Genomic DNA, 26,266 nt, shown 5'->3' with positions numbered 1-26,266 from the left:
AAATGTGAGAGCCTCCCTATAGCATGAGATGTGATATTCACGTCCTTCCCATTCCAATCCTGAGACCCTTCCTATAGCATGAGATGTGATATCTCAATGCTTCTAATACCAAACCTGAGACCCTTCCTATAACATAAGATGGGATATCCAACTCCTTCCCATTCCAATCCTGAGACCCTTCCGATAGCAGAGATGTGATATCTCAATGCTTATACCAAACCTGAGACCCTTCCTATAGCATGAGATGTGACATCTCAATGCTTATACCAAACCTGAGACCCTTCCTATAGCATGAGATGTGATATCTAACTCCTTCCCATTCCAATCCTGAGACCCTTCTGATAGCATGAGATGTGATATCTCAATGCCTCCTACCAAACCTGAGATCCTACCTCTAATATGAAATGTGATATCCAACTCCTTCCCCTTCCAAACCTGAGAGCCTTCCTATAGCATGAGATGTGATATCGAAGTATTTCCCATTCCAATCCTGAGACCCTTCCTATAACATGAGATGTGATATCCAACTCCTTCCCATTCCAACCTGAGACCCTTCCTATTGCATGAGATGGGATATCCAACTACTTCCAAATCCAATCCTGATACCCTTCCGATAGCATGAGATGTGATATCTCAATCCCTCTAATACCAAACCTGAGATCCTTCCGATAGCATAAGATGTGATATCTCAATGGTTCTAATACCAAACCTGAGATCCTTCCTATAACATGAGATGTGATATCAAAATCCTTCCCCTTCCAAACCTGAGACCCTACCTTTAGCATGAGATGTGATATCCAACTCCTTCCCATTCCAATCCTGAGACCCTTCCGATAGCAGAGATGTGATATCTCAATGCTTATACCAAACCTGAGACCCTTCCTATAGCATGAGATGTGACATCTCAATGCTTATACCAAACCTGAGACCCTTCCTATAGCATGAGATGTGATATCTCAATGCTTCTAATACCAAACCTGAGACCCTTCCTATAACATAAGATGGGATATCCAACTCCTTCACATTCCAATCCTGAGACCCTTCCGATAGCAGAGATGTGATATCTCAATGCTTATACCAAACCTGAGACCCTTCCTATAGCATGAGATGTGACATCTCAATGCTTATACCAAACCTGAGACCCTTCCTATAGCATGAGATGTGATATCCAACTCCTTCCCATTCCAATCCTGAGACCCTTCCTATAACATGAGATGTGATGTCTCAATGCTTCTAATATCAAACCTGAGATCCTTCCTATGGCATGAGATGTCATATAAAACTCCTTCCCATTCCATTCCTGAGACCCTTCCTATAGCATGAGATGTGATATCCAACTCCTTCCCATTCCAATACTGAGACCCTTCCGATAGCATGAGATGTGATATCTCAATGCCTCTAATACCAAACCTGAGATCCTACCTCTAACATGAAATGTGATATCCAACTCCTTCCCCTTCCAAACCTGATAGCCTTCCTATAGCATGAGATGTGATATCCAAGTCCTTCCCATTCCAATCATGATACCCTTCCTAAAACATGAGATGTGATATCCAACTCCTTCCCATTCCAACCTGAGACCCTTCCTATAGCATGAGATGGGATATCCAACTCCTTCCAAATCCAATCCTGATACCCTTCCGATAGCATGAGATGTGATATCCCAATGCTTCTACAAAACCTGAGACCCATACCATGGCATGAGATGTGATATCAAACTCCTTCCCATTCCAATCCTGAGACCCTTCCTATAGCTTGAGATGTGATATCCAACTCCTTCCCATTCCAATCCTGAGACCCTTCCGATAGCATGAAATGTGATATCTCAATGCTTCTAATATCAAAACTGAGACCCTCCCTATAGCATGAGATGTGATATCTAAGTCCTTCCCATTCAAATCCTGAGACCCATCCGATAGCAGAGATGTGATATCTCAATGCTTATACCAAACCTGAGACCCTTCCTGTGGCATGAGATGTGATATCCAACTCCTTCCCATTCCAATCCTGAGACCCTTCCTATAGCATGAGATGTGATATCTCAATGCTTCTATCAAACTTGAGTCCCTTCCTTTAGCATGAGATGTGATATCCAACTCCTTCCCATTCCAATCCTGAGACCCTTCCTATAGCATGAGATGTGATATCTCAAAGCTTCTAATACCAAACCTGGGACCCGTCCTATAACATGAGATATGATATCCAAATCCTTCCCCTTCCAAACCTGAGACCCTTCCTTTAGCATGGAATGTGATATCCAAATCCTTCCCATTCCAATCCTGAAACCCTTCCTATAGCATGAGATGTGATATCTCAATGTTTCTAATAAAAAACCTGAGACCCTTCCTATAGCAAGAGATGTGATATCCAAATCCTTCCCATTCCAATCCTGAGACCCTTCCTATAACATGAGATGTGATATCCAACTCCTTCCCATTCCAACCTGAGACCCTTCCTATAGCATGAGAAGGGATATCCAACTCCTTCCCATTCCAATCCTGAAACCCTTCCTATAGCATGAGATGTGATATCTCAATGTTTCTAATAAAAAACCTGAGACCCTTCCTATAGCAAGAGATGTGACATCCAAATCTTTCCAATTCCAATCCTGAGATCCCTCCTATTGGATGAGATGTGATATCCAACTCCTTCCCATTCCAATCCTGAGACCCTTCCTATACCATGAGATGTGATATCTCAATGCTTCTACCAAAACTGAGACCCTTCCTTTAGCATGAGATGTGATATCCAACTCCTTCCCATTCCAATCCTGAGACCCTTCCTATAGCATGAGATGTGATATCTCAATGCCTCTAATACCAAACCTGAGATTCTTCCTATAACATGAGATGTGATATCTCAATGCTTCTAATACCAAACCTGAGACCCTCCCTTTAGCATGAGATGTGATATCCGACTCCTTCCCATTCCAATCCTGAGACCGTTCTGATAGCATGAGATGTGATATCTCAATGCCTATAATACCAAACCTGAGATTCTTCCTATAACATGAGATGTGATATCTCAATGCTTCTAATACCAAACCTGAGACCCTCCTTTTAGCATGAGATGTGATATCCGACTCCTTCCCATTCCAATCCTGAGACCCTTCTGATAGCATGAGATGTGATATCTCAATGCCTATAATACCAAACCTGAGATCCTTCCGATAGCATGAGATGTGATATCTCAATGCTTCTAATACCAAACCTGAGATCCTTCCTATAACATGAGATGTGATATCCAAATCCTTCCCCTTCCAAACCTGAGACCCTCCCTTTAGCATGAGATGTGATATCCAACTCCTTCCCATTCCAATCCTGAGACCCTTCCGATAGCAGAGATGTGATATCTCAATGCTTATACCAAACCTGAGACCCTTCCTATGGCATGAGATGTCAAATACAACTCCTTCCGATTCCAATGCTGAGACCCTTCCTATAGCATGAGATGGGATATCTCAATGCTTATACCAAACCTGAGACCCTTCCTATAGCATGAGAAGTGGTATCCAACTCCTTCCGATTCCAATCCTGAGACCCTTCCTATAGCATGAGATGTGATATCTCAATGCTTCTAATACCAAACCTGAGATCCTTCCTATAACATGAGATGTGATATCCAACTCCTTCCCTTTCCAATCCTGAAACCCTTCCTATAGCATGAGATGTGATATCTCAATGTTTCTAATAAAAAACCTGAGACCCTTCCTATAGCAAGAGATGTGACATCCAAATCTTTCCCATTCCAACCTGAGACCCTTCCTATAGCATGAGAAGGGATATCCAACTCCTTCCCATTCCAATCCTGAAACCCTTCCTATAGCATGAGATGTGATATCTCAATGTTTCTAATAAAAAACCTGAGACCCTTCCTATAGCAAGAGATGTGACATCCAAATCTTTCCCATTCCAATCCTGAGATCCCTCCTATTGGATGAGATGTGATATCCAACTCCTTCCCATTCCAATCCTGAGACCCTTCCTATACCATGAGATGTGATATCTCAATGCTTCTACCAAAACTGAGACCCTTCCTTTAGCATGAGATGTGATATCCAACTCCTTGCCATTCCAATCCTGAGACCCTTCCTATAGCATGAGATGTGATATCTCAATGCCTCTAATACCAAACCTGAGATTCTTCCTATAACATGAGATGTGATATCTCAATGCTTCTAATACCAAACCTGAGACCCTCCCTTTAGCATGAGATGTGATATCCGACTCCTTCCCATTCCAATCCTGAGACCGTTCTGACAGCATGAGATGTGATATCTCAATGCCTATAATACCAAACCTGAGATTCTTCCTATAACATGAGATGTGATATCTCAATGCTTCTAATACCAAACCTGAGACCCTCCCTTTAGCATGAGATGTGATATCCGACTCCTTCCCATTCCAATCCTGAGACCCTTCTGATAGCATGAGATGTGATATCTCAATGCCTATAATACCAAACCTGAGATCCTTCCGATAGCATGAGATGTGATATCTCAATGCTTCTAATACTAAACCTGAGATCCTTCCTATAACATGAGATGTGATATCCAAATCCTTCCCCTTCCAAACCTGAGACCCTCCCTTTAGCATGAGATGTGATATCCAACTCCTTCCCATTCCAATCCTGAGACCCTTCCGATAGCAGAGATGTGATATCTCAATGCTTATACCAAACCTGAGACCCTTCCTATGGCATGAGATGTCAAATACAATTCCTTCCGATTCCAATGCTGAGACCCTTCCTATAGCATGAGATGGGATATCTCAATGCTTATACCAAACCTGAGACCCTTCCTATAGCATGAGAAGTGGTATCCAACTCCTTCCGATTCCAATCCTGAGACCCTTCCTATAGCATGAGATGTGATATCTCAATGCTTCTAATACCAAACCTGAGATCCTTCCTATAACATGAGATGTGATATCCAACTCCTTCCCATTCCAAACCTGAGACCCTTCCGATAGCATGAGATGTGATATCAAACTCCTTCCCATTCCAATCCTGAGATAGCTTGAGATGTGATATCCAACTCCTTCCCATTCCAATCCTGAGACCCTTCCTATACCATGAGATGTGATATCTCAATGCTTCTAATACCAAACCTGACACCCGTCCTAAAACATGAGATGTGAGATCCAAATCCTTCCCCTTCCAAACCTGAGATCTTTCCTTTAGCATGAGATGTGATATCCAACTCTGTCCCATTCCAATCCTGAGACCCTTCCTATAGCATGATATGTGATATCTCAATGCTTCTAATACCAAACCTGACACCCGTCCTAAAACATGAGATGTGAGATCCAAATCCTTCCCCTTCCAAACCTGAGATCTTTCCTTTAGCATGAGATGTGTATCCAACTCCTTCCCATTCCAAACCTGAGACCCTTCCTATAGCATGAGATGTGATATCTTAATGCTTCTAAAACCAAACCTGAGAACCATCCAATAACATATGTGAAATCCAAATCCTTCCCTTTCCAAACCTGAGACCCTTAAGATAGCATGTGGTGTGATATCTCAATGCTTCTAAAACCAAACATGAGAACCATCCTATAACATGAGATGTGAAATCCAAATCCTTCCCTTTCCAAACCTGAGACCCTTCCTATAGCTTGAGATGTGCTATCAAACTCCTTCCCATTCCAATCCTGTGATAGCTTGAGATGTGATATCCAACTCCTTCCCATTCCAATCCTGAGACCCTTCCTATACCATGAGATGTGATATCTCAATGCTTCTAATACCAAACCTGAGACCCGTCCTAAAACATGAGATGTGAGATCCAAATCCTTCCCCTTCCAAACCTGAGACCCTTCCTATAGCTTGAGATGTGATATCAAACTCCTTCCCATTCCAATCCTGAGATAGCTTGAGATGTGATATCCAACTCCTTCCCATTCCAATCCTGAGACCCTTCCGATAGCATGAAATGTGATATCTCAATGCTTCTAATATCAAAACTGAGACCCTCCCTATCGCATCAGATGTGATATCTAAGTCGTTCCCATTCCAATCCTGAGACCCTTCCAATAGCATGAAATGTGATATCTCAATGCTTCTAATATCAAACCTGAGACCCTTCCTATGGCATGAGATGTGATATCCAACTCGTTCCCATTCCAATCCTGAGACCCTTCCAATAGCATGAGATGTGATATCTCAATGCTTCTATCAAACCTGAGTCCCTTCCTTTAGCATGAGATGTGATATCCAACTCCTTCCCATTCGAATCCTGAGACCCTTCCTATAGCATGAGATGTGATATCTCAAAGCTTCTAATACCAAACCTGGGACCCGTCCTATAACATGAGATATGATATCCAAATCCTTCCCCTTCCAGTCCTGAGACCCTTCCTATAGCATGAGATATGATATCTCAATACTTCTAATACCAAACCTGAGATCCTTCCGATAACATGAGATGTGATATCCAAATCCTTCCCCTTCCAAACCTGAGACTCTCCCTTTAGCATGAGATGTGATATCCAACTCCTTCCCATTCCAATCCTGAGACCCTTCTGATAGCATGAGATGTGATATCTCAATGTTTCTAATACCAAACCTGAGATCCTTCCTATAACATGAGATGTGATATCTCAATGCTTCTAATACCAAACCTGAGAACCTCCCTTTAGCATGAGATGTGATATCCGACTCCTTCCCATTCCAATCCTGAGACCATTCTGATAGCATGAGATGTGATATCTCAATGCCTCTAATACCAAACCTGAGATCCTCCCGATAGCATGAGATGTGATATCTCAATGCTTCTAATACCAAACCTGAGATCCTTCCCATAACATGAGATGTAATATCCAAATCCTTCCCCTTCCAAACCTGAGACCCTCCCTTTAGCATGAGATGTGATATCCAACTCCTTCCCATTCCAATCCTGAGATCCTTCTGATAGCATGAGATGTGATATCTCAATGCCTCTAATACCAAACCTGAGATCCTACCTCTAACATGAAATGTGATATCCAACTCCTTCCCCTTCCAAACCTGAGAGCCTTCTTATAGCATGAGATGTGATATCCAAGTCCTTCCCATTCCAATCCTGAGACCCTTCCTAAAACATGAGAAGTGATATCCAACTCCTTCCCATTCCAACCTGAGACCCTTCCTATAGCATGAGATGGGATATCCAACTCCTTCCAAATCCAATCCTGATACCCTTCCGATAGCATGAGATGTGATATCCCAATGCTTCTACAAAACCTGAGACCCATACATGGCATGAGATGTGATATCCAAGTCCTTCCCATTCCAATCCTGAGACCCTTCCTAAAACATGAGAAGTGATATCCAACTCCTTCCCATTCCAACCTGAGACCCTTCCTATAGCATGAGATGGGATATCCAACTCCTTCCCATTCCAATCCTGAGACCCTTCTGATAGCATGAGATGTGATATCTCAATGCCTCTAATACCAAACCTGAGATCCTCCCGATAGCATGAGATGTGATATCTCAATGCTTCTAATACCAAACCTGAGATCCTTCCCATAACATGAGACGTAATATCCAACTACTTCCCATTCCAATCCTGAGACCCTTCCTATAGCTTGAGATGTGATATCCAACTCCTTCCCATTCCAATTCTGAGACCCTTCCTATAGCATGAGATGTGATATCTCAATGCTTCTAATACCAAACCTGAGACCCTTCCTATAACATGAGATGTGATATCCAAGTCCTTCCCATTCCAATCCTGAGACCCTTCCTATAGCATGAGATGTGATATCTCAATGCTTCTAATACCAAACCTGAGACCCTTCCTATAACATGAGATGTGATATCCAAGTCCTACCCATTTCAATCCTGAGACCCTTCCTATAGCTTGAGATGTGATATCCAACTCTTTCCCATTCCAATTCTGAGACCCGTCCTATACCATGAGATGTGATATCTCAATGCTTCTAATACCAAACCTGAGACCCCTCCTATAACGAGATGGGATATCCAACTCCTTCCCATTCCAATCCTGAGACCCTTCCGATAGCAGAGATGTGATATCTCAATGCTTATACCAATCCGGAGACCCTTCCTATAGCATGAGAAGTGATATCTCCATGCTTATACCAAACCTGAGACCCTTCCTATAGCATGAGATGTGATATCCAAATCCTTCCCATTCCAATCCTGAGACCCTTCCTATAGTATGAGATGTGATATCTCAATGCTTATACCAAACCTGAGAGCCTACCTATAGCATGAGATGTGATATCCAAGTCCATCCCATTCCAATCCTTAGACGCTTCCTACAGCATGCGATGTGATATCTCATGATTCTAATACCAAACCAGAGACCCGTCCTATAACATGAGATGGGATATCCAACTCCTTCCCGTTCCAAACCTGAGACCCTTCCTATAGCATATGTGATATCCAACTCCTTCCCATTCCAAACATGAGACCCTTCCTATAGCAAGAATGTCATATCCAACTCCTACCCATTCCAATCCTGAGACCATTCCTATAGCATGAGATGTGATATCTCAATGCTTCTAATACCAAACCTGAGATACTTCCTATGACATGAGATGTGATATCCAATTCCTTCCCATTCCAAACCTGAGATCCTTCCTACAGCATGCAATGTGATATCTCAATGCTTCTAATACCAAACCTGAGACCCGTCCTATAACATGAGATGGGATATCCAACTCCTTCCCGTTCCAAACCTGAGACCCTTCCTATAGCATGAGATGTGATATCCAACTCCTTCCCATTCCAATCCTGAGACCCTTCCGATAGCATGAGATGTGATATCTCAATGCTTCTAATACCAAACCTGTGATCCTTCCTATAACATGAGATGTGATATCCAAATCCTACCCCTTCCAAACCTGAGACCCTCCCTTTAGCATGAGATGTGATATCCAACTCCTTCCCATTCCAATCCTGAGACCCTTCCTATAGCATGAGATGTGATATCTCAATGCTTATACCAAACCTGAGACCCTTCCTATAGCATGAGATGTGATATCCAACTCCTTCCCATTCCAATCCTGAGACCCTTCCTATAGCATGAGATGTGATGTCTCGATGCTTCTAATACCAAACCTGAGATCATTCCTATAACATGAGATGTGATATCCAACTCCTTCCATTCCAATCCTGAGAAACGTCCTATAGCATGAGATGTGATATCTCAATGCCTCTAATACCAAACCTGAGATCCTCCCGATAGCATGAGATGTGATATCTCAATGCTTCTAATACCAAACCTGAGATCCTTCCCATAACATGAGATGTGATATCCAACTCCTTCCCATTCCAATCCTGAGACCCTTCCTATAGCATGAGATGTGATATCTCAATGCTTATACCAAACCTGAGACCCTTCCTATAGCATGAGATGTGATATCCAACTCCTTCCCATTCCAATCCTGAGACCCTTCCTATAGCATGAGATGTGATGTCTCGATGCTTCTAATACCAAACCTGAGATCATTCCTATAACATGAGATGTGATATCCGACTCCTTCCCATTCCAATCCTGAGACCATTCTGATAGCATGAGATGTGATATCTCAATGCCTCTAATACCAAACCTGAGATCCTCCCGATAGCATGAGATGTGATATCTCAATGCTTCTAATACCAAACCTGAGATCCTTCCCATAACATGAGATGTAATATCCAAATCCTTCCCCTTCCAAACCTGAGACCCTCCCTTTAGCATGAGATGTGATATCCAACTCCTTCCCATTCCAATCCTGAGATCCTTCTGATAGCATGAGATGTGATATCTCAATGCCTCTAATACCAAACCTGAGATCCTACCTCTAACATGAAATGTGATATCCAACTCCTTCCCCTTCCAAACCTGAGAGCCTTCTTATAGCATGAGATGTGATATCCAAGTCCTTCCCATTCCAATCCTGAGACCCTTCCTAAAACATGAGAAGTGATATCCAACTCCTTCCCATTCCAACCTGAGACCCTTCCTATAGCATGAGATGGGATATCCAACTCCTTCCAAATCCAATCCTGATACCCTTCCGATAGCATGAGATGTGATATCCCAATGCTTCTACAAAACCTGAGACCCATACATGGCATGAGATGTGATATCCAAGTCCTTCCCATTCCAATCCTGAGACCCTTCCTAAAACATGAGAAGTGATATCCAACTCCTTCCCATTCCAACCTGAGACCCTTCCTATAGCATGAGATGGGATATCCAACTCCTTCCCATTCCAATCCTGAGACCCTTCTGATAGCATGAGATGTGATATCTCAATGCCTCTAATACCAAACCTGAGATCCTCCCGATAGCATGAGATGTGATATCTCAATGCTTCTAATACCAAACCTGAGATCCTTCCCATAACATGAGATGTAATATCCAACTACTTCCCATTCCAATCCTGAGACCCTTCCTATAGCTTGAGATGTGATATTCAACTCCTTCCCATTCCAATTCTGAGACCCTTCCTATAGCATGAGATGTGATATCTCAATGCTTCTAATACCAAACCTGAGACCCTTCCTATAACATGAGATGTGATATCCAAGTCCTTCCCATTCCAATCCTGAGACCCTTCCTATAGCATGAGATGTGATATCTCAATGCTTCTAATACCAAACCTGAGACCCTTCCTATAACATGAGATGTGATATCCAAGTCCTACCCATTTCAATCCTGAGACCCTTCCTATAGCTTGAGATGTGATATCCAACTCTTTCCCATTCCAATTCTGAGACCCGTCCTATACCATGAGATGTGATATCTCAATGCTTCTAATACCAAACCTGAGACCCCTCCTATAACGAGATGGGATATCCAACTCCTTCCCATTCCAATCCTGAGACCCTTCCGATAGCAGAGATGTGATATCTCAATGCTTATACCAATCCGGAGACCCTTCCTATAGCATGAGAAGTGATATCTCCATGCTTATACCAAACCTGAGACCCTTCCTATAGCATGAGATGTGATATCCAAATCCTTCCCATTCCAATCCTGAGACCCTTCCTATAGTATGAGATGTGATATCTCAATGCTTATACCAAACCTGAGAGCCTACCTATAGCATGAGATGTGATATCCAAGTCCATCCCATTCCAATCCTTAGACGCTTCCTACAGCATGCGATGTGATATCTCATGATTCTAATACCAAACCAGAGACCCGTCCTATAACATGAGATGGGATATCCAACTCCTTCCCGTTCCAAACCTGAGACCCTTCCTATAGCATATGTGATATCCAACTCCTTCCCATTCCAAACATGAGACCCTTCCTATAGCAAGAATGTCATATCCAACTCCTACCCATTCCAATCCTGAGACCATTCCTATAGCATGAGATGTGATATCTCAATGCTTCTAATACCAAACCTGAGATACTTCCTATGACATGAGATGTGATATCCAATTCCTTCCCATTCCAAACCTGAGATCCTTCCTACAGCATGCAATGTGATATCTCAATGCTTCTAATACCAAACCTGAGACCCGTCCTATAACATGAGATGGGATATCCAACTCCTTCCCGTTCCAAACCTGAGACCCTTCCTATAGCATGAGATGTGATATCCAACTCCTTCCCATTCCAATCCTGAGACCCTTCCGATAGCATGAGATGTGATATCTCAATGCTTCTAATACCAAACCTGTGATCCTTCCTATAACATGAGATGTGATATCCAAATCCTACCCCTTCCAAACCTGAGACCCTCCCTTTAGCATGAGATGTGATATCCAACTCCTTCCCATTCCAATCCTGAGACCCTTCCTATAGCATGAGATGTGATATCTCAATGCTTATACCAAACCTGAGACCCTTCCTATAGCATGAGATGTGATATCCAACTCCTTCCCATTCCAATCCTGAGACCCTTCCTATAGCATGAGATGTGATGTCTCGATGCTTCTAATACCAAACCTGAGATCATTCCTATAACATGAGATGTGATATCCAACTCCTTCCATTCCAATCCTGAGAAACGTCCTATAGCATGAGATGTGATATCTCAATGCTTATACCAAACCTGAGACCCTTCCTATAGCATGAGATGTGATATCCAACTACTTCCCATTCCAATCCTGAGACCCTTCCTATACCATGAGATGTGATATCCAACTCCTTCCCTTTCCAAACCTGAGAGCCTATCTATAGCATGAGATGTGATATCCAAGTCCTTCCCATTCCAATCCTGAGACCCTTCCTATAGCATGAGATGTGATATCTCAATGCTTCTAATACCAAACCTGAGATCCTTCCTCTAACATGAAATGTGATATCCAACTCCTTCCCGTTCCAAACCTGAGAGCCTATCTATAGCATGATATGTGATATCCAAGTCCTTCCCATTCCAATCCTTAGACCCTTCCTACAGCATGCAATATGATATCTCAATGATTCTAATAACAAACCTGAGACCTGTCCTATAACATGAGATGGGATATCCAACTCCTTCCCATTCCACTCCTGAGACACTTCCGATAGCAGTGATGTGATATCTCAATGCTTATACCAAACCTGAGACCCTTCCTATAACATGAGATGTGATATCCAGCTCCTTCCCATTCCAATCCTGAGACACTTCCGATAGCATGAGATGTGATATCTCAATGCTTCTAATATCAAAACTGAGACCCTCCCTATAGCATGATATGTGATATCTAAGTCCTTCCCATTCCAATCCTGAGACCCTTCCTATAGCATGAGATGTGATATCTCAATGCTTCTACCAAACCTGAGACCCTTCCTTTAGCATGAGATGTGATATCCAACTCCTTCCCATTCCAGTCCTGAGACCCTTCCTATAGCATGAGATATGATATCTCAATACATCTAATACCAAACCTGAGATCCTTCCGATAACATGAGATGTGATATCCAAATGCTTCCCCTTCCAAACCTGAGACTCTCCCTTTAGCATGAGATGTGATATCCAACTCCTTCCCATTCCAATCCTGAGACCCTTCTGATAGCATGAGATGTGATATCTCAATGTTTCTAATACCAAACCTGAGATCCTTCCTATAACATGAGATGTGATATCCAACTCGTTCCCATTCCAATCCTGAGACCCTTCCTATAGCATGAGAAGTGATATCTCCATGCTTATACCAAACCTGAGACCCTTCCTATAGCATGAGATGTGATATTCAACTCCTTCCCATTCCAATCCTGAGACCCTTCCTATAGCATGAGAAGTGATAACTCCATGCGTATACCAAACCTGAGACCCTTCCTATAGCATGAGATGTGATATCCAAATCCTTCCCATTCCAATCCTGAGCCACTTCCGATAGCAGAGATGTGCTATCTCAATGCTTATACCAAACCTGAGACCCTTCCTATAACATGAGATGTGATATCCAACTCATTCCCGTTCCAAACCTGAGACACTTCCTATAGCAAGAATGTAATATCCAACTCCTACCCATTCCAATCCTGAGACCATTCCTATAGCATGAGATGTGATATCTCAATGCTTATACCAAACCTGAGACTCTTCCTATAACATGAGATGTGATATCCAACTCCTTCCCGTTCCAAACCTGAGACCCTTCCTATAGCATGAGATGTGATATCCAACTCCTTCCCATTCCAATCGTGAGACCCTTCCTATAGCATGAGATATGATATCTCAATGCTTCTAACACCAAACCTGAGATCCTTCAGATAGCATGAGATGTGATATCTCAATGCTTCTAATACCAAACCTGAGATCATTCCTATAACACGAGATGTAATATCCAAATCCTTCCCCTTCCAAACCTGAGACCCTCCCTTTAGCATGAGATGTGATATCCAACTCCTTCCCATTCCAATCCTGAGACCCTTCCTATAGCATGAGATGTGATGTCTCAATGCTTCTAATACCAAACCTGAGACCCTTCCTATAACATGAGATGTGATATCCAACTCCTTCCCATTCCAATCCTGAGACACTTCCTATAGCATGAGAAGTGATATCTCAATGCTTATACCAAACCTGAGACCCTTCCTACGGCATGAGATGTCATATACAACTCCTTCCCATTCCAATCCTGAGACCCGTCCTATAGCATGAGATGTGATATCTCAATGCTTATACCAAACCTGACACCCTTCCTATAGCATGAGATGTGATATCCAACTACTTCCCATTCCAATCCTGAGACCCTTCCTATAGTATGAGATGTGATATCCAACTCCTTCCCTTTCCAAACCTGAGAGCCTATCTATAGCATGAGATGTGATATCCAAGTCCTTCCCATTCCAATCCTGAGACCCTTCCTATAGCATGAGATGTGATATCTCAATGCTTCTAATACCAAACCTGAGACCCTTCCTATAGCATGAGATGTGATATCCAACTACTTCCTATTCCAATCCTGAGACCCTTCCTATAGCATGAGATGTGATATCCAACCCCTTCCATTCCAATCCTGAGACCTGTCCTATAGCATGAGATGTGATATCTCAATGCTTATACCAAACCTGAGACCCTTCCTATAGCATGAGATGTGATATCCAACTACTTCCCATTCCAATCCTGAGACCCTTCCTATAGCATGAGATGTGATATCCAACTCCTTCCCTTTCCAAACCTGAGAGCCTATCTATAGCATGAGATGGGATATCCAACTCCTTCCCATTCCAATCCTGAGACACTTCCGATAGCAGAGATGTGATATCTGAATGCTTATACCACACCTGAGACCCTTCCTATAACATGAGATGTGATATCCAACTCCTTCCCATTCCAAACCTGAGACCCTTCCTTTAGCATGAGATGTGATATCCAGCTCCTTCCCATTCCAATCCTGAGACCCTTCCTATAGCATGAGATGTGATATCTCAATGCTTCTAATACCATTCCTGAGACCCTTCCTATAACATGAGATGTGATATCCAAGTCCTTCCCATTTCAATCCTGAGACCCTTCCTATAGCTTGAGATGTGATATCCAACTCCTTCCCATTCCAATTCTGAGACCCGTCCTATACCATGAGATGTGATATCTCAATGCTTCTAATATCAAAACTGAGACCCTCCCTATAGCATGATATGTGATATCTCAATGCTTCTAATACCAAACCTGAGACCCTTCCTATAACATGAGATGTGATATCCAAGTCCTTCCCATTCCAATCCTGAGACCCTTCCTATAGCATGAGATGTGATATCTCAATGCTTCTAATACCATTCCTGAGACCCTTCCTATAACATGAGATGTGATATCCAAGTCCTTCCCATTTCAATCCTGAGACCCTTCCTATAGCTTGAGATGTGATATCCAACTCCTTCCCATTCCAATTCTGAGACCCGTCCTATACCATGAGATGTGATATCTCAATGCTTCTAATACCAAACCTGAGACCCCTCCTATAACGAGATGGGATATCCAACTCCTTCCCATTCCAATCCTGAGACCCTTCCGATAGCAGAGATGTGATATCTCAATGCTTATACCAATCCTGAGACCCTTCCTATAGCATGAGATGTGATGTCTCAATGCTTCTAATACCAAACCTGAGATCCTTTCTATAACATGAGATTTGATATCCAACTCCTTCCCATTCCAATCCTGAGGCACTTCCTATAGCATGAGAAGTGATATCTCCATGCTTATACCAAACCTGAGACCCTTCCTATAGCATATGATGTGATATCCAAATCCTTCCCATTCCAATCCTGAGACCCTTCCTATAGCATGAGATGTGATATCTCAATGCTTATACCAAACCTGAGAGCCTACCTATAGCATGAGATGTGATATCCAAGTCCATCCCATTCCAATCCTTAGACGCTTCCTACAGCATGCGATGTGATATCTCAATGATTCTAATACCAAACCAGAGACCCGTCCTATAACATGAGGTGGGATATCCAACTCCTTCCCGTTCTAAACCTGAGACCCTTCCTATAGCATATGTGATATCCAACTCCTTCCCATTCCAAACATGAGACCCTTCCTATAGCAAGAATGTAATATCCAACTCCTACCCATTCCAATCCTGAGACCATTCCTATTGCATGAGATGTGATATCTCAATGCTTCTAATACCAAACCTGAGATACTTCCTATGACATGAGATGTGATATCCAATTCCTTCCCATTCCAAACCTGAGATCCTTCCTACAGCATGCAATGTGATATCTGAATGCTTCTAATACCAAACCTGAGACCCGTCCTATAACATGATATGGGATATCCAACTCCTTCCCGTTCCAAACCTGAGACCCTTCCTATAGCATGAGATGTGATATCCAACTCCTTCCCATTCCAATCCTGAGACCCTTCCGATAGCATAAGATGTGATATCTCAATGCTTCTAATACCAAACCTGTGATCCTTCCTATAACATGAGATGTGATATCCAAATCCTACCCCTTCCAAACCTGAGACCCTCCCTTTAGCATGAGATGTGATATCCAACTTCTTCCCATTCCAATCCTGAGACCCTTACTATAGCATGAGATGTGATATCTCAATGCTTATACCAAACCTGAGACCCTTCCTTTAGCATGAGATGTGATATCCAACTCCTTCCCATTCCAATCCTGAGACCCTTCCTATAGCATGAGATGTGATGTCTCAATGCTTCTAATACCAAACCTGAGATCCTTCCTATAACATGAGATGTGATATCCAACTCCTTCCATTCCAATCCTGAGAAACGTCCTATAGCATGAGATGTGATATCTCAATGCTTATACCAAACCTGAGACCCTTCCTATAGCATGAGATGTGATATCCAACTACTTCCCATTCCAATCCTGAGACCCTTCCTATACCATGAGATGTGATATCCAACTCCTTCCCTTTCCAAACCTGAGAGCCTATCTATAGCATGAGATGTGATATCCAAGTCCTTCCCATTCCAATCCTGAGACCCTTCCTATAGCATGAGATGTGATATCTCAATGCTTCTAATACCAAACCTGAGATCCATCCTCTAACATGAAATGTGATATCCAACTCCTTCCCGTTCCAAACCTGAGAGCCTATCTATAGCATGATATGTGATATCCAAGTCCTTCCCATTCAAATCCTTAGACCCTTCCTACAGCATGCAATATGATATCTCAATGATTCTAATCACAAACCTGAGACCCGTCCTATAACATGAGATGGGATATCCAACTCCTTCCCATTCCACTCCTGAGACACTTCCGATAGCAGAGATGTGATATCTCAATGCTTATACCAAACCTGAGACCCTTCCTATAACATGAGATGTGATATCCAACTCCTTCCCGTTCCAAACCTGAGACCCTTCCTATAGATTGAGATGTGATATCCAGCTCCTTCCCATTCCAATCCTGAGACACTTCCGATAGCATGAGATGTGATATCTCAATGCTTCTAATATCAAAACTGAGACCCTCCCTATAGCATGATATGTGATATCTAAGTCCTTCCCATTCCAATCCTGAGACCCTTACTATAGCATGAGATGTGATATCTCAATGCTTATACCAAACCTGAGACCCTTCCTATAACATGAGATGTGATATCCAACTCCTTCCATTCCAATCCTGAGAAACGTCCTATAGCATGAGATGTGATATCTCAATGCTTATACCAAACCTGAGACCCTTCCTATAGCATGAGATGTGATATCCAACTACTTCCCATTCCAATCCTGAGACCCTTCCTATACCATGAGATGTGATATCCAACTCCTTCCCTTTCCAAACCTGAGAGCCTATCTATAGCATGAGATGTGATATCCAAGTCCTTCCCATTCCAATCCTGAGACCCTTCCTATAGCATGAGATGTGATATCTCAATGCTTCTAATACCAAACCTGAGATCCTTCCTCTAACATGAAATGTGATATCCAACTCCTTCCCGTTCCAAACCTGAGAGCCTATCTATAGCATGATATGTGATATCCAAGTCCTTCCCATTCAAATCCTTAGACCCTTCCTACAGCATGCAATATGATATCTCAATGATTCTAATCACAAACCTGAGACCCGTCCTATAACATGAGATGGGATATCCAACTCCTTCCCATTCCACTCCTGAGACACTTCCGATAGCAGAGATGTGATATCTCAATGCTTATACCAAACCTGAGACCCTTCCTATAACATGAGATGTGATATCCAACTCCTTCCCGTTCCAAACCTGAGACCCTCCCTTTAGATTGAGATGTGATATCCAGCTCCTTCCCATTCCAATCCTGAGACACTTCCGATAGCATGAGATGTGATATCTCAATGCTTCTAATATCAAAACTGAGACCCTCCCTATAGCATGATATGTGATATCTAAGTCCTTCCCATTCCAATCCTGAGACCCTTCCTATAGCATGAGATGTGATATCTCAATGCTTCTACCAAACCTGAGACCCTTCCTTTAGCATGAGATGTGATATCCAACTCCTTCCCATTCCAGTCCTGAGACCCTTCCTATAGCATGAGATATGATATCTCAATACATCTAATACCAAACCTGAGATCCTTCCGATAACATGAGATGTGATATCCAAATGCTTCCCCTTCCAAACCTGAGACTCTCCCTTTAGCATGAGATGTGATATCCAACTCCTTCCCATTCCAATCCTGAGACCCTTCTAATAGCATGAGATGTGATATCTCAATGTTTCTAATACCAAACCTGAGATCCTTCCTATAACATGAGATGTGATATCCAACTCCTTCCCATTCCAATCCTGAGACCCTTCCTATAGCATGAGAAGTGATATCTCCATGCTTATACCAAACCTGAGACCCTTCCTATAGCATGAGATGTGATATTCAACTCCTTCCCATTCCAATCCTGAGACCCTTCCTATAGCATGAGAAGTGATAACTCCATGCGTATACCAAACCTGAGACCCTTCCTATAGCATGAGATGTGATATCCAAATCCTTCCCATTCCAATCCTGAGCCACTTCCGATAGCAGAGATGTGCTATCTCAATGCTTATACCAAACCTGAGACTCTTCCTATAACATGAGATGTGATATCCAACTCATTCCCGTTCCAAACCTGAGACACTTCCTATAGCATATGTGATATCCAACTCCTTCCCATTCCAAACATGAGACCCTTCCTATAGCAAGAATGTAATATCCAACTCCTACCCATTCCAATCCTGAGACCATTCCTATAGCATGAGATGTGATACCTCAATGCTTATACCAAACCTGAGACTCTTCCTATAACATGAGATGTGATATCCAACTCCTTCCCGTTCCAAACCTGAGACCCTTCCTATAGCATGAGATGTGATATCCAACTCCTTCCCATTCCAATCCTGAGACCCTTCCGATAGCATGAGATGTGATATCTCAATGCTTCTAATACCAAACTTGTGATCCTTCCTATAATAAGAGATGTGATATCCAAATCCTTCCCCTTCCAAACCTGAGACCCTCCCTTTAGCATGAGATGTGATATCTCAATGCCTCTAATACCAAACCTGAGATCCTTCCAATAGCATGAGATGTCATATCTCAATGCTTCTAATACCAAACCTGAGATCCTTCAGATAGCATGAGATGTGATATCTCAATGCTTCTAATACCAAACCTGAGATCATTCCTATAACACGAGATGTAATATCCAAATCCTTCCCCTTCCAAACCTGAGACCCTCCATTTAGCATGAGATGTGATATCCAACTCCTTCCCATTCCAATCCTGAGACCCTTCCTATAGCATGAGATGTGATGTCTCAATGCTTCTAATACAAAACCTGAGATCCTTCCTATAACTTGAGATGTGATATCCAACTCCTTCCCATTCCAATCCTGAGACCCTTCCGATAGCATGAGATGTGATATCTCAATGCTTCTAATACCAAACTTGTGATCCTTCCTATAATAAGAGATGTGATATCCAAATCCTTCCCCTTCCAAACCTGAGACCCTCCCTTTAGCATGAGATGTGATATCTCAATGCCTCTAATACCAAACCTGAGATCCTTCCAATAGCATGAGATGTCATATCTCAATGCTTCTAATACCAAACCTGAGATCCTTCCTATAACATGAGATGTGATATCCAAATCCTTCCCCTTCCAAACCTGAGACCCTCCCTTTAGCATGAGATGTGATATCCAACTCCTTCCCATTCCAATCCTGAGACCCTTCTGATAGCATGAGATGTGATATCTCAATGCCTCTAATACCAAAACTGAGATCCTACCTCTAACATGAAATGTGATATCCAACTCCTTCCCTTTCCAAACGTGAGACCCTCCCTATAGCATGAGATGTGATATCCAAGTCCTTCCCATTCCAATCCTGAGACCCTTCCTATAGCATGAGATGTGATATCTCAATGCTTCTAATACCAAACCTGAGACCCTTCCTATAACATAAGATGGGATATCCAACTCCTTTCCATTCCAATCCTGAGACCCTTCCGATTGCAGAGATGTGATATCTCAATGCTTATACCAAACCTGAGACCCTTCCTGTGGCATGAGATGTCATATACAACTCCTTCCCATTCCAATCCTGAGACCCTTCCTATAGCATGAGATGTGATATCCAACTCCTTCCCATTCCAATCCTGAGACCCTTCCTATAGCATGAGATATGATATCTCAATGCTTCTAACACCAAACCTGAGATCCTTCAGATAGCATGAGATGTGATATCTCAATGCTTCTAATACAAAACCTGAGATCCTTCCTATAACTTGAGATGTGATATCCAACTCCTTCCCATTCCAATCCTGAGACACTTCCTATAGCATGAGAAGTGATATCTCAATGCTTATACCAAACCTGAGACCCTTCCTACGGCATGAGATGTCATATACAACTCCTTCCCATTCCAATCCTGAGACCCGTCCTATAGCATGAGATGTGATATCTCAATGCTTATACCAAACCTGACACCCTTCCTATAGCATGAGATGTGATATCCAACTACTTCCCATTCCAATCCTGAGACCCTTCCTATAGTATGAGATGTGATATCCAACTCCTTCCCTTTCCAAACCTGAGAGCCTATCTATAGCATGAGATGTGATATCCAAGTCCTTCCCATTCCAATCCTGAGACCCTTCCTATAGCATGAGATGTGATATCTCAGTGCTTCTAATACCAAACCTGAGACCCTTCCTATAGCATGAGATGTGATATCCAACTACTTCCCATTCCAATCCTGAGACCCTTCCTATAGCATGAGATGTGATATCCAACTCCTTCCATTCCACTCCTGAGACCTGTCCTATAGCATGAGATGTGATATCTCAATGCTTATACCAAACCTGAGACCCTTCCTATAGCATGAGATGTGATATCCAACTACTTCCCATTCCAATCCTGAGACCCTTCCTATAGCATGAGATGTGATATCCAACTTGTTCCCTTTCCAAACCTGAGCGCCTATCTATAGCATGAGATGGGATATCCAACTCCTTCCCATTCCAATCCTGAGACACTTCCGATAGCAGAGATGTGATATCTGAATGCTTATACCACACCTGAGACCCTTCCTATAACATGAGATGTGATATCCAACTCCTTCCCGTTCCAAACCTGAGACCCTTCCTTTAGCATGAGATGTAATATCCAGCTCCTTCCCATTCCAATCCTGAGACCCTTCCGATAGCATGAGATGTGATATCTCAATGCTTCTAATACCAAACCTGTGATCCTTCCTATAACATGAGATGTGATATCCAAATCCTACCCCTTCCAAACCTGAGACCCTCCCTTCAGCATGAGATGTGATATCCAACTTCTTCCCATTCCAATCCTGAGACCCTTACTATAGCATGAGATGTGATATCTCAATGCTTATACCAAACCTGAGACCCTTCCTTTAGCATGAGATGTGATATCCAACTCCTTCCCATTCCAATCCTGAGACCCTTCCTATAGCATGAGATGTGATGTCTCAATGCTTCTAATACCAAACCTGAGATCCTTCCTATAACATGAGATGTGATATCCAACTCCTTCCATTCCAATCCTGAGAAACGTCCTATAGCATGAGATGTGATATCTCAATGCTTATACCAAACCTGAGACCCTTCCTATACCATGAGATGTGATATCCAACTCCTTCCCTTTCCAAACCTGAGAGCCTATCTATAGCATGAGATGTGATATCCAAGTCCTTCCCATTCAAATCCTTAGACCCTTCCTACAGCATGCAATATGATATCTCAATGATTCTAATAACAAACCTGAGACCCGTCCTATAACATGAGATGGGATATCCAACTCCTTCCCATTCCACTCCTGAGACACTTCCGATAGCAGAGATGTGATATCTCAATGCTTCTACCAAACCTGAGACCCTTCCTTTAGCATGAGATGTGATATCCAACTCCTTCCCATTCCAGTCCTGAGACCCTTCCTATAGCATGAGATATGATATCTCAATACATCTAATACCAAACCTGAGATCCTTCCGATAACATGAGATGTGATATCCAAATGCTTCCCCTTCCAAACCTGAGACTCTCCCTTTAGCATGAGATGTGATATCCAACTCCTTCCCATTCCAATCCTGAGACCCTTCTAATAGCATGAGATGTGATATCTCAATGTTTCTAATACCAAACCTGAGATCCTTCCTATAACATGAGATGTGATATCCAACTCCTTCCCATTCCAATCCTGAGACCCTTCCTATAGCATGAGAAGTGATATCTCCATGCTTATACCAAACCTGAGACCCTTCCTATAGCATGAGATGTGATATTCAACTCCTTCCCATTCCAATCCTGAGACCCTTCCTATAGCATGAGAAGTGATAACTCCATGCGTATACCAAACCTGAGACCCTTCCTATAGCATGAGATGTGATATCCAAATCCTTCCCATTCCAATCCTGAGCCACTTCCGATAGCAGAGATGTGCTATCTCAATGCTTATACCAAACCTGAGACCCTTCCTATAGCATGAGATGTGATATCCAACTACTTCCCATTCCAATCCTGAGACCCTTCCTATACCATGAGATGTGATATCCAACTCCTTCCCTTTCCAAACCTGAGAGCCTATCTATAGCATGAGATGTGATATCCAAGTCCTTCCCATTCCAATCCTGAGACCCTTCCTATAGCATGAGATGTGATATCTCAATGCTTCTAATACCAAACCTGAGATCCTTCCTCTAACATGAAATGTGATATCCAACTCCTTCCCGTTCCAAACCTGAGAGCCTATCTATAGCATGATATGTGATATCCAAGTCCTTCCCATTCAAATCCTTAGACCCTTCCTACAGCATGCAATATGATATCTCAATGATTCTAATAACAAACCTGAGACCCGTCCTATAACATGAGATGGGATATCCAACTCCTTCCCATTCCACTCCTGAGACACTTCCGATAGCAGAGATGTGATATCTCAATGCTTATACCAAACCTGAGACCCTTCCTATAACATGAGATGTGATATCCAACTCCTTCCCGTTCCAAACCTGAGACCCTTCCTTTAGATTGAGATGTGATATCCAGCTCCTTCCCATTCCAATCCTGAGACACTTCCGATAGCATGAGATGTGATATCTCAATGCTTCTAATATCAAAACTGAGACCCTCCCTATAGCATGATATGGGATATCTAAGTCCTTCCCATTCCAATCCTGAGACCCTTCCTATAGCATGAGATGTGATATCTCAATGCTTCTACCAAACCTGAGACCCTTCCTTTAGCATGAGATGTGATATCCAACTCCTTCCCATTCCAGTCCTGAGACCCTTCCTATAGCATGAGATATGATATCTCAATACATCTAATACCAAACCTGAGATCCTTCCGATAACATGAGATGTGATATCCAAATGCTTCCCCTTCCAAACCTGAGACTCTCCCTTTAGCATGAGATGTGATATCCAACTCCTTCCCATTCCAATCCTGAGACCCTTCTAATAGCATGAGATGTGATATCTCAATGTTTCTAATACCAAACCTGAGATCCTTCCTATAACATGAGATGTGATATCCAACTCCTTCCCATTCCAATCCTGAGACCCTTCCTATAGCATGAGAAGTGATATCTCCATGCTTATACCAAACCTGAGACCCTTCCTATAGCATGAGATGTGATATTCAACTCCTTCCCATTCCAATCCTGAGACCCTTCCTATAGCATGAGAAGTGATAACTCCATGCGTATACCAAACCTGAGACCCTTCCTATAGCATGAGATGTGATATCCAAATCCTTCCCATTCCAATCCTGAGCCACTTCCGATAGCAGAGATGTGCTATCTCAATGCTTATACCAAACCTGAGACCCTTCCTATAACATGAGATGTGATATCCAACTCATTCCCGTTCCAAACCTGAGACACTTCCTATAGCATATGTGATATCCAACTCCTTCCCATTCCAAACATGAGACCCTTCCTATAGCAAGAATGTAATATCCAACTCCTACCCATTCCAATCCTGAGACCATTCCTATAGCATGAGATGTGATATCTCAATGCTTATACCAAACCTGAGACTCTTCCTATAACATGAGATGTGATATCCAACTCCTTCCCGTTCCAAACCTGAGACCCTTCCTATAGCATGAGATGTGATATCTCAATGCTTCTAATACCAAACTTGTGATCCTTCCTATAATAAGAGATGTGATATTCAAATCCTTCCCCTTCCAAACCTGAGACCCTCCCTTTAGCATGAGATGTGATATCTCAATGCCTCTAATACCAAACCTGAGATCCTTCCAATAGCATGAGATGTCATATCTCAATGCTTCTAATACCAAACCTGAGATCCTTCCTATAACATGAGATGTGATATCCAAATCCTTCCCCTTCCAAACCTGAGACCCTCCCTTTAGCATGAGATGTGATATCCAACTCCTTCCCATTCCAATCCTGAGACCCTTCTGATAGCATGAGATGTGATATCTCAATGCCTCTAATACCAAAACTGAGATCCTACCTCTAACATGAAATGTGATATCCAACTCCTTCCCTTTCCAAACGTGAGACCCTCCCTATAGCATGAGATGTGATATCCAAGTCCTTCCCATTCCAATCCTGAGACCCTTCCTATAGCATGAGATGTGATATCTCAATGCTTCTAATACCAAACCTGAGACCCTTCCTATAACATAGGATGGGATATCCAACTCCTTTCCATTCCAATCCTGAGACCCTTCCGATTGCAGAGATGTGATATCTCAATGCTTATACCAAACCTGAGACCCTTCCTGTGGCATGAGATGTCATACACAACTCCTTCCCATTCCAATCCTGAGACCCTTCCTATAGCATGAGATGTGATATCCAACTCCTTCCCATTCCAATCCTGAGACCCTTCCTATAGCATGAGATGTGATATCTCAATGCTTCTAATACCAAACCTGAGATCATTCCTATAACACGAGATGTAATATCCAAATCCTTCCCCTTCCAAACCTGAGACCCTCCCTTTAGCATGAGATGTGATATCCAACTCCTTCCCATTCCAATCCTGAGACCCTTCCTATAGCATGAGATGTGATGTCTCAATGCTTCTAATACAAAACCTGAGATCCTTCCTATAACTTGAGATGTGATATCCAACTCCTTCCCATTCCAATCCTGAGACACTTCCTATAGCATGAGAAGTGATATCTCAATGCTTATACCAAACCTGAGACCCTTCCTACGGCATGAGATGTCATATACAACTCCTTCCCATTCCAATCCTGAGACCCTTCCTATAGTATGAGATGTGATATCCAACTCCTTCCCTTTCCAAACCTGAGAGCCTATCTATAGCATGAGATGTGATATCCAAGTCCTTCCCATTCCAATCCTGAGACCCTTCCTATAGCATGAGATGTGATATCTCAATGCTTCTAATACCAAACCTGAGACCCTTCCTATAGCATGAGATGTGATATCCAACTACTTCCCATTCCAATCCTGAGACCCTTCCTATAGCATGAGATGTGATATCCAACTCCTTCCATTCCACTCCTGAGACCTGTCCTATAGCATGAGATGTGATATCTCAATGCTTATACCAAACCTGAGACCCTTCCTATAGCATGAGATGTGATATCCAACTACTTCCCATTCCAATCCTGAGACCCTTCCTATAGCATGAGATGTGATATCCAACTCCTTCCCTTTCCAAACCTGAGAGCCTATCTATAGCATGAGATGGGATATCCAACTCCTTCCCATTCCAATCCTGAGACACTTCCGATAGCAGAGATGTGATATCTGAATGCTTATACCACACCTGAGACCCTTCCTATAACATGAGATGTGATATCCAACTCCTTCCCGTTCCAAACCTGAGACCCTTCCTTTAGCATGAGATGTAATATCCAGCTCCTTCCCATTCCAATCCTGAGACACTTCCGATAGC

The sequence above is a fragment of the Ambystoma mexicanum genome, chromosome 11 (genome assembly GCF_040938575.1).
Source record: "Ambystoma mexicanum isolate Mex_15411 chromosome 11, UKY_AmexF1_1, whole genome shotgun sequence".
Taxonomy (NCBI): Eukaryota; Metazoa; Chordata; class Amphibia; order Caudata; family Ambystomatidae; genus Ambystoma; species Ambystoma mexicanum.
This window is presented reverse-complemented; position numbering follows the sequence as displayed.